The 10,000-nt window shown below is 37.3% G+C and overlaps 1 protein-coding gene and 1 long non-coding RNA gene across 6 annotated transcripts in view; one reads left to right on the top strand and one right to left on the bottom strand.

Annotated features, from left to right (window-relative positions):
- Positions 1 to 10,000, bottom strand: part of LOC115224721 (1-phosphatidylinositol 4,5-bisphosphate phosphodiesterase epsilon-1) — a 1,072,053-nt gene that overhangs the window by 464,761 nt on the left and 597,292 nt on the right. The gene's annotated exons all lie outside the window — the stretch shown is intronic.
- The window catches only part of LOC118767969, a 6,262-nt gene continuing 5,087 nt past the window's right edge, over positions 8,826 to 10,000 (top strand). The window contains exon 1 of the long non-coding RNA XR_005003887.1: positions 8,826 to 8,856. This is a non-coding gene — a long non-coding RNA (uncharacterized LOC118767969). The remainder of the gene's footprint in view (positions 8,857 to 10,000) is intronic.

Here is a 10,000-nt window from a genome sequence, read left to right as displayed (position 1 = left end):
CTACATGGATCAGCGGGAAAACATTAAAAAATGGCACTCCGTCGGTTACGGCGACTAGAGTTCAAGTTGATCCGATCAACGGAACAGCTTGCTCGTGAAATTAACGTGCAAGTGGCTGAGCACTCCAAGTGTATCCTTAAAGTTATTCTCAGAATGTGAAAAGGCTGGCCCTTTGAATTCCAAGTACTACTCATTCTTGCCAGCTGAGTGGACTGGGGCAGCGTGAAATATCTTGGTCAAGGTTACAAAGCACTGGCAAGCATCGTACTCCTGACCTTACGTTCGTGAGCCGAATATCCCTAACCACTAAGTCACGCTCATTCACTGTAAAGCATAGCGCACAGTTAGTCCAGTAAAACGGTGCAGCTTTAGTGCAGACAAACATAGTGCACAATTAGTCAGTTAGTCTTCTAGGTATAAACATGTTTGCACTTCTTCAGTTCGGCGATAATATATTGATACACAGTGCTGCTTGAGCATGCGCCTTCACAGTGGTTAGAGTATCAGTATCACAATCATGAAGTAGTGTGTTCGAATCCCAGACCAGGCTATGTGTTGTATTCTTGAGCAAGACACTTTATTTCACGTTGTTCCAGTTCACTCAGCTGTAGAAATGAGTTGCAGCATCACTGTACTGGCCTTTGCCTTTCTCTTGGATCACATCGGTGGCGTGGAGAAGGGAGACTGGTATACATGGGCAACTGCTGGTCTTCCATAAACAATCTTGCTCGGTCTTGCGCCTCGGAGGGGAACTTCCCAGGTGCAATCCCATGGTCATTTATGACTGAAGGGGTCCTTCATGCTATCAGATAAATCCCTTACTTTATGTATGACCCTTTATATTTTCACATGAGTATTTTATATATACTGTCAGAAAAAGCGTTCAAAATTGGCCAGTAATTATAACAATTCTTAGTTTTATATAAGTAGTTCAGTTTAGTTTAGTTTCTAACACGAAATGGAACGTGTCTTTTTCTAAAAACTGTGCACCTTCACTTAGTCGTTCAAGAAATGTGCATTAATATTTTCTTTTAAGTCTCCATTTCTTTTAAAGTTTACGAACGGCCACACTTATCTCCAATTTTTCGTATTATAACGAAGTTCAGGGTTGTAGAAGGAACTTTCTTCTTTTCTAATTAATAGATTGATTGCATTTTTCCAGTTATTAAATCCAGCTCCTTTAAAATTTGACGAACATCCGAAAATCATAATCGTACATGGAAAACAGAATAGGAATTCTATGTTCACTGAGAAATTTAAAATCTCTCTACGTATTGTACCGTTTCGGAGATAGTTTTTAAAATGTCATGGCACTTTGACTTTATTTGAACAGAAACCTAGTTATTTTATCGAATTATTGTTACTTTTATGAATCACTTTCCATATTTGAAGGAACAGATCAGCTAGAAAGAAAGGAAGTGGGGAATCAAAAGAATATAAGGATTCTAGCATCATTTCTCTTTTACTTAAGTTTGATATTTACTTGCTAGATAACAAACCAACTGACAGGAATTTTTACCATAGGTCGAGAGTCACGCAGTTTTCTGGCGAGAAGAGCAGTCGATAATGCCAACTCGAAAATTCGATTTGGGCTTATTTCCTCGACTTTACATGAAAGAATGGTAATGCCGACTGTCGTGGTGAGTGTAAACTCAAAATGTAAAGAATAGTAACTAAGTACTGCAACGATGTGTTTATTTGCAAAGGAGAATAACTAAAGACAGCAATGAGTTTTTTCTTGTACTTGACTGATTCTAACAATCACTGGCGTTCAGCTCTTTCATAATAAAACTGATTCATGTTTAGGAATAGTAATATTTTACAAAACAATGGTCTATTGAGATTGTTTCTCATAGATGGGGACTATAAGAATTAAGGAGGAAGCACACAAAATGTCCAATTTAATACAATCAAAATGCTTTTATACTTAAATTTTTCCTACATATGGCGAAACACTATAGCCTTTATTTTGTCTTCTTATTAATAAAAACTAGAATGTAGGCAAAAACTTCCCAGATGTGACTTTTTTGAGGGTGGAGGAAAGTTATTATGAAATAGTCTGAGAACCGATGCATTAATAGAAGGGAATGTATTACATCTTCACAAGGACGTGATAAACACAAAATACATGGGGTGCAAAAGGAGGTATACAGTTTTGAAAACAGAAAACACGTACAATAATCATTTATTTTTATCAAAAAATTAAAAGTTAGCCTCATTTGTGATATTTTCAGTGTCATTAATTATAATAAAACATTTATCATAACTATAATAATACTTTTATCGTAATTTAATTCTTTTGATGAAAATAAATGAGTATTGTACGTGTTCTCTTTTTTCATAACCGTTTACCTACTTTTGCATAACACTATATATAAAGGGATTAATAATTCTAATTTTTGGTAGAAAACCAGAAAGTTAGCCCCTAGTTCTTGACAGGTACTTATTTTATCGAACCCGAAAGTGGAAAGGCAAAACCGACCTCGACGGAATTTGAACTTAAAACATAAAGAGCCAGAAGAGATGGCGTTAAGCATTTTGTCCGACTCGTTAACAATTCTACTAGCTCGCTGCCAAAATTTGGGACGTAGGTTAGTCTATTACATCGACCACCAGTACTTGAGTGGTATTTATTTTACCATTCCTGAAAGGATGAAAAGCAAAAGCGACCTCAGCGGAATTTGAACTCAGAACGTAAAGACGTAAGAAATATCGCTAAGCATTTTGTCCGGCGTGCTAACAATTCTGCCAGCTCGCCGCCTATGCTGGGGCTGGGTGGATGTAATAATCCTTTCTACTAGAGGCAAAAGTCCTGAAATTGTTGGGGAAGGGAGCTAGTCGATTACATCGACCCCGGTGTTACATTGGTACTTAATTTATCGACCCCAAAGAATGGAAGGCAAAGCCGACCTCGGCGGAATTTGAACATAACGACGCTAAGTGTTTCGTCCTGCGTGCTACTGATTCTGCCAGTTCGCCATCTTTGCGGTGGATGCGATAATAAAAACTGTTTGATATACACTTGCGGTCATGAAGGTATCTACTACTACTACTACTACTACTACTACTACTACTACACGCGCGCACACACACACGCACACGCGCACATACACACGCACACGCGCGCGCACACACACACACAGAAATATACACACGCATGCACGCTGATAATTTGTGTGCATTTATATTTATTACACTTTAAATATGGTAAATGCCTGTTTCTTTACTACCCACAAGGGGCTACACACAGAGGGTACAAACAAGGACAGACAAACGGATTAAGTCGATTATATGGACCCCAGTGCGTAACTGGCACTTATTCAATCGACCCCGAAAGGATGAAAGGCAAAGTCGACCTCGGCAGAATTTGAACTCAGAACGTAACGTCAGACGAAATATCTATTTCTTTACTACCCACAAGGGGCTACACACAGAGGGTACAAACAAGGACAGACAAACGGATTAAGTCGATTATATCGAGCCCAGTGCATAACTGGTACTTAATTTATCGACCCCGAAAGGATGAAAGGCAAAGTCGACCTCGGCGGAATTTGAACTCAGAACGTAACGACAGACGAAATACCGCTAAGCATTTCACCCGGTGTGGTAACGTTTCTGCCAGCTCGCTTCCTTAAATATTGTAAATGCCGTTATTTGATTGGACTTACTAAAATTTGATTGGACTTACGAAGATACTTACATGTATGAATGGTCAGCCCTATAGAATTCGTGAGACACACTAATTAATAAGAGGAATTCTTAAATAAACACGCTGTGTTAATATAAATATATATTATACTGTTGCAAAATTAACATCGATGGGTTACCAATTTGAGAGTTAATGAAAATTTTTTCATTTATTCATGCAGTTATTTTCTCATCGAAACGATAAGGTAAAGCGGAAAAATAAGGAGCCTGAAATAGGTCTCTTCATGACTGTAACTTGTGTTACATTTCAAAGATAAATTCTACGGCGGGAAACATTATGCACTTCGGAATACTTAGATACATATACTCTTCATTCTTTTACTCTTTTACTTGTTTCAGTCATTTGACTGCGGCCATGCTGGAGCACCGCCTTTAGTCGAGCAAATCGACCCCAGGACTTATTCTTTGTAAGCCTAGTAGCTTATTCTATCGGTCTTTGTTGCCGAACCGCTAAGTTACAGGGACGTAAACACACCAGCATAGGTTGTCAAGCGATGTTGGGGGGACAAACACAGACACACAAACATACATAAACACACACACATACATACATATATATATATATAAATATATATAAATATATATATATATATATATATATATATGTATGTATACATATATACGACAGGCTTTTTTCAGTCTCCGTCTACCAAATCCACTCATAAAGCTTTGGTCGGCCCGAGGCTATAGCAGAAGACACCTGCCCAAGGTGCCACGCAGTGGGATTGAAACCGGAACCATGTGGTTGGTAAGCAAGCTAGTTACCACACAGCCACTTCTACGCCTACATATATGTATGTCTGTGCAATATATTTTACAAATAGGAAAATAATACTAAATGTAGAGTTTGTTCATTAAATTTATTTCAACCGCAACTCGAGTTTCACAATTTACAATCTTTTACACCCACACACTGATTGATCAATAAATATAGTCATATTACAATAGTTAACATTAACAATAGTTAAGATTTATTACATTTCCATTACATTAACTTCCTTACCGATTTGTTAATGCTCAACTGCTATACCAACAAGATATATATATATATATAATATATATATATATATATATATAAAACATTATTGGTGAATTGAAGAAATGGAGCTGAACGCAGATTGAACAGAAATCGTTTTATTTCATTCTACACGTGTTTCGAAAGGCACAAATTACCAAAATCCGATTGAATAATGGGACCATATTGTGTCTTTCTCTTCAGGAAGAAAAAAGGAAATCCGTTGGAAAAACAAAAACAGAACAGAGGCGGAGCAAAAACAAATCGAACTATGCTCCTAAGAGCCCATGGCGAAACTGTTTATCAGTGTATGTTGAGAACCGGTGGCTGAAGAATTCAACGGGTCAGGCATCGGTCAATCATGTGGGTGATTCAATCGGATTTTGGTCATTTGTGCCTTTCGATACACGTGTAGAATGAAATAAAACGATTTCTGTTCAATCTGCGTTCAGCTCCAATTCTTCAATTCACCAATAATGTTTTAATTTCAATTATCCGCACCAACGCACGGTTGCAACGCCAGATGGTTGTACCTCCAACCGTGCTGTTTACTGCTGTGATTTTTGCTACTAAGGTATCGGTTAAACTTTAGATTAATCTACTACAAGATTATTCATCTTTCTATTTCACATAATATATATATATATATATATATATATATATATATGTGTGTGTGTGTGTGTGTGTGTGTGTGGTGTGTGTGTGTGTGTGTGTATAAGCTTTTGATTTAAAAAGAGATGATCATTTGGGTGTGTAGAGTGACGCTTGGACATAATTCCGCGCTCCGTCAGCCTAAGTCGGGTCGCCTAGATGAGGGCATAGATTGTAGGATCCGAAACACCTAGTAATACTGGCGATGAGTTCAGTTACAGGGCAATAGCCATCGAACCATACGTTAGCGAAAAAAATGAGCGTTCTGAAATTATACATGGGGAATCAAATAAATGCAGCTTGTAAACATCATGCATGATACACACATTCGGTCTGATGTTAGATTTTACAATCAGGAAGTCAATCTGGTGCAATTACTCTGTTAACATTGGTTAAATCTACATAACAAAAATATTAGTGCAGACACTTGCAGAATATTTCAGACAATTTGTTTAAACAGTTGAATTTATTCCATAATTCATGATATTTTTCAGTAACCATTCGTGTAAGGCCTGCTGTAATCTACAGTTGTCATTTTAATGTGAAAATTATTGATATGACTGTATTTCACCTGCTATATATAACTAGATAATACTTAGAATTTCTTTTATCGCCATTCGAGAATGACTGTCATTCAACTAACGATTGTTGAAGAAACCTTCTGCTATTTCGAGAAAATAGCGTTTTGTTATTTTGATGTAGAGCTTGTTGTATAAACAATTGTAAGGAAAGACTAGCTTAGTAGAATTTAGTATTAAGTTGGCACCAATACAGAATAGCTTTATGTCTACAGTTATACAGAGCGCTTCTGTCCTTCTTTTATGAAATTTACTACTTACAATATTAGGAATTTTAGTTTTTACATCAATAATTTACCTTAATAGTTTTCTACTGAATAACTTATGATAACTAAACATAAGTATTAAGTATAGTTTTAGCTATACTAGTGTTTACATTTAACGGGAAAGAATAGTTAAACGAAATCATATTCATATTCGGTTCCTTCTTTTATTATTATACTTTTTCCAGATATAAAGCTAATTATATCTGTGAATCCAATTTTTCCAACGCAAAGGTATAAAAAGAAATTTCATTAGAGGTTGCATAAACCGTAACTTCTTTTGCGTATATTATTACAAGCTTTTCTTAAATATACGATATGAGGCAGGTTATATATTTCTTATTAATATACACCTAAGAATTTAATCGTGCAAATATCAATGGGTATTCCAAGTCTTAAATCTTTGAAATATCGCCTCGATGAGGGTCGTTACAATAGTGTTAGTCCAACATCTCTTCTATTGATTTGTATTTAGTGTTTCCAACTCGTAATTAAATGTATTTGTTATGTAAAGACGAGCAGGCATTCAGCACAGTATTTCTCTTCAGCACCATAGTAACGCACATTCTGATGTCAATATCCTTCCGCAAGACGAAGCTTTATCGAAAAAGTAACGATTATCTTGAATACATAACGATCACAAATATTGCTATTTACAGTGCGATGACTATTTTTTTACTGAATTCCAATGCACTTGTTAGCAGTGATTTAAAAATAGACGAATACAGCAAACTAATGTTAATTATGTAAATCTATATCTACTTTTGTTCCTAATACTATTTAAATAATTAACAAAACCATTACTATAATTCCAATGACAAATAATGGTGGGATTCACATTATAATTGATATAATTTTAGAATCTACTTGCTGACCACTCCAAGTTCATTAACCTAAGTGTAGGGTCCTTTTTTTTCCTCATAAATTCCATATACACACATATATATTTATATATATGTATGTGTGTATGTATATAGATGTGTGTGTGTGTGCGAGCGTATGTATGTATGTATGTATGTAGGTAGGTAGGTACGTATTGGGTCATCCCCTAAATATTGCGGTCTTTTCAATTACATGAACTAAAAGACGGAGGGGGATGGAATAAACTACCCGCAGCACACACACACACACACACACATGATATGGGTGGCTAATTCAGAATATTACAACCTGAAGGCAGAAATATATACGGCACTAAAATGAACAAAGGCACTAATCAGCACCAGTATTGCTAGAAACAAGAGTCAAAACAACTCAATAAACACAAAAGCACTATCTTAATGGCTAAATACATTCATACATACATACATATATATATATATATATATATATATATATATATATATATATATATCATCATCATCGTTTAACGTCTGCTTTCTATGCTAGCATGGGTTGAACGATTTAAGTGAGGTCTGGCGAACCAGCCTCCAATCTGATCTGGCAGAGTTTCTACAGCTGAATGCTTTTCCTAACGCCAACCACTCCGAGAGTGTATTGGGTGCTTTTACGTGCCACCGACACGAGGGCCAATCAGGTGGTACTGGCAACGGTCACACTCAAATAGTGCTTTTTATGAGCCATCTACACTAGCAACAACCTTGCTCGAAGTACTAGTAAGGCGACGCATGCAACGATCACGTTCGAATGGTACTTTTTACATGCCACCAGCATGGAAGCCAGTTTGTTGCTCTGGCAACGATCACGCTCGAATGGTACTCTTAGCTTCCACTAGCACGGATGCCAGTCATCGAATTTGATTTCGATTTCGATTTCACTTGCCTCAACAGAACCTCGCAAGCAGAGTTTAGTGTCCAATGAAGGAAAGGTACGCATAAGTGGGCTTGGTTACACCCCTGGCATAGGCCACGAGGTTATAGTCTCACTTGGCTTGCCGAGTCTTCTCAAGCACAGCATATTTCCAAAGGCCCCGGTCACTAGCCATTGCCTCGGTGAGGCTCAATGTTCGAAGGTCATGCATCACCACCTCATCTCAGGTCTTCTTGAGTCTACCTCTTCCACAGGTTCTCTCAACCGCTAGGGTGTGGCACTTTTCCACACAGCTATCCACATCCATTCTCGCCACATGGCCATACCAGCGCAGTCGTCTCTCTTGCACACCACATGTGATGCTTCTTAGGTCCAATATATTTGTGTTGTATGTGTGTGTGTGTATACATATATACACTTACATCCAAATATTTTATCAAAGTTAGCGCATATTATATGTATATATACTACATATGGTAAAGTTCTGCTTGCTAATGGTGAACAAGTAACCTTTAATACAGTATCAACTTTCATATGTGCGTCGGTGACTAAGCTGAACATCCGTCCTTGTTCAATGGGTGTAAATTTGGGTCGGAAAAGTACTCAGAATAAAGCTTCTCAAAGAACGGACGCATATACATATCGCAGAGAAGACAGTATGCTTGTATTGTTGTTGCTGTTTGCTGGTTCCTTCTCGAGCCATGGCTGGCACATAAGGGCCGGTTTCCCGGTTTCTTGGCGTATAGGTTCCCCACCTGGACGGGAAGCCGGTCCATCGCAGGTGAGCTGCAAGATGCAGGAGGAAAGAGTGAGAGAAAGTTGTGGCGAAAGAGTCAATAGGAAGTTCGCCATTACCTTCTGCCGGAGCCGCGTGGAGCTTAGGTGTTTCGCTCATAAACACACACATCGTCCGGTCTGAGATTCGAACCCGTGATCCCTCGACTGCGAGTCCGCTGCTCTAACCACTAGGCCACGTGCCTCCACAGTATGGTTGTATGGTATAAAGGCGACACCAAGTTATTACTGATTGAAACAGCATAATGATATTATGAGACATTGAAACGTCACTGTTTCTTACAGTGCAGCGAAAGTCTTCCTTGGCTAGGGATAAGTGTGTGTAATTTACGTTTTGGCTTATGTATACAGACATACAAATAATTTATATTGTGGTGTGTGTGTGTACGTGCGTGAATAATTCATGCAATAATGTGTATGCAGACATATATTTCGTATGAATAAATCTATTTCTGAATAAATGTGTGTATGATTTTCTACGTGTTATGTAATGTGTGTAGTGAGTCTATGGCTCACGTTCCACGCTTTTTATTGGTAAGCACCTGTTATCGCGAATGTAAATTGAACCCATTAATAGGATCGTGATTATAGATTTCCTACATGTCTGACTGTGTATTACCCATCTCTCTCTCTCTTTCTCCGTCTATCAGTCTGTCTGCCTCTCTCATATGATTCCATCTATTTGTCTGTCCCATCAAATGTGTACAATTACATGCACACACACACACACACACACACATATATATATATATATATATATTCATGCGTATAGATGCATACATGTATATTTATGCCTATAAATACATATGCATATGTGTTTATGTGTGTATGTATGTATAATTACATTGTCTACAAGTAATTTTAGCTATTTATGAAGACTCAAAAACTGAAGCGTTCTCTTTTCTTATTTCTTGATTATATTGATTGCTAGAAAGTGTCACTGACACCATTTCACTGGATCTGTTAAATGCTAGTTTCTAACCAGATTTTATGTGCCTCGGGACTTTTCTTCCGTTCTTTTTTATATTTCATCTGTCTTATTTACAATCTGCTTCATAGTCAGCTATCATTTCGTTCTGCGATCTGACTCTATATTAGATTTGTTGGTCTATCGATGGTTTTAGTTTCAATTCGTTCGTATTTTCTCTTTCTGCTTTCCCTCCTTCTCACTTTCTAATTTTTAAACCTATATTATGATTTATTATTATCATTAATTATTA

This window comes from Octopus sinensis, linkage group LG2 (genome assembly GCF_006345805.1).
Source record: "Octopus sinensis linkage group LG2, ASM634580v1, whole genome shotgun sequence".
Classification (NCBI taxonomy): Eukaryota; Metazoa; Mollusca; class Cephalopoda; order Octopoda; family Octopodidae; genus Octopus; species Octopus sinensis.
The sequence above is the reverse complement of the archived record's forward strand: the minus strand, read 5'-3'. Positions and strand labels throughout refer to the sequence as shown.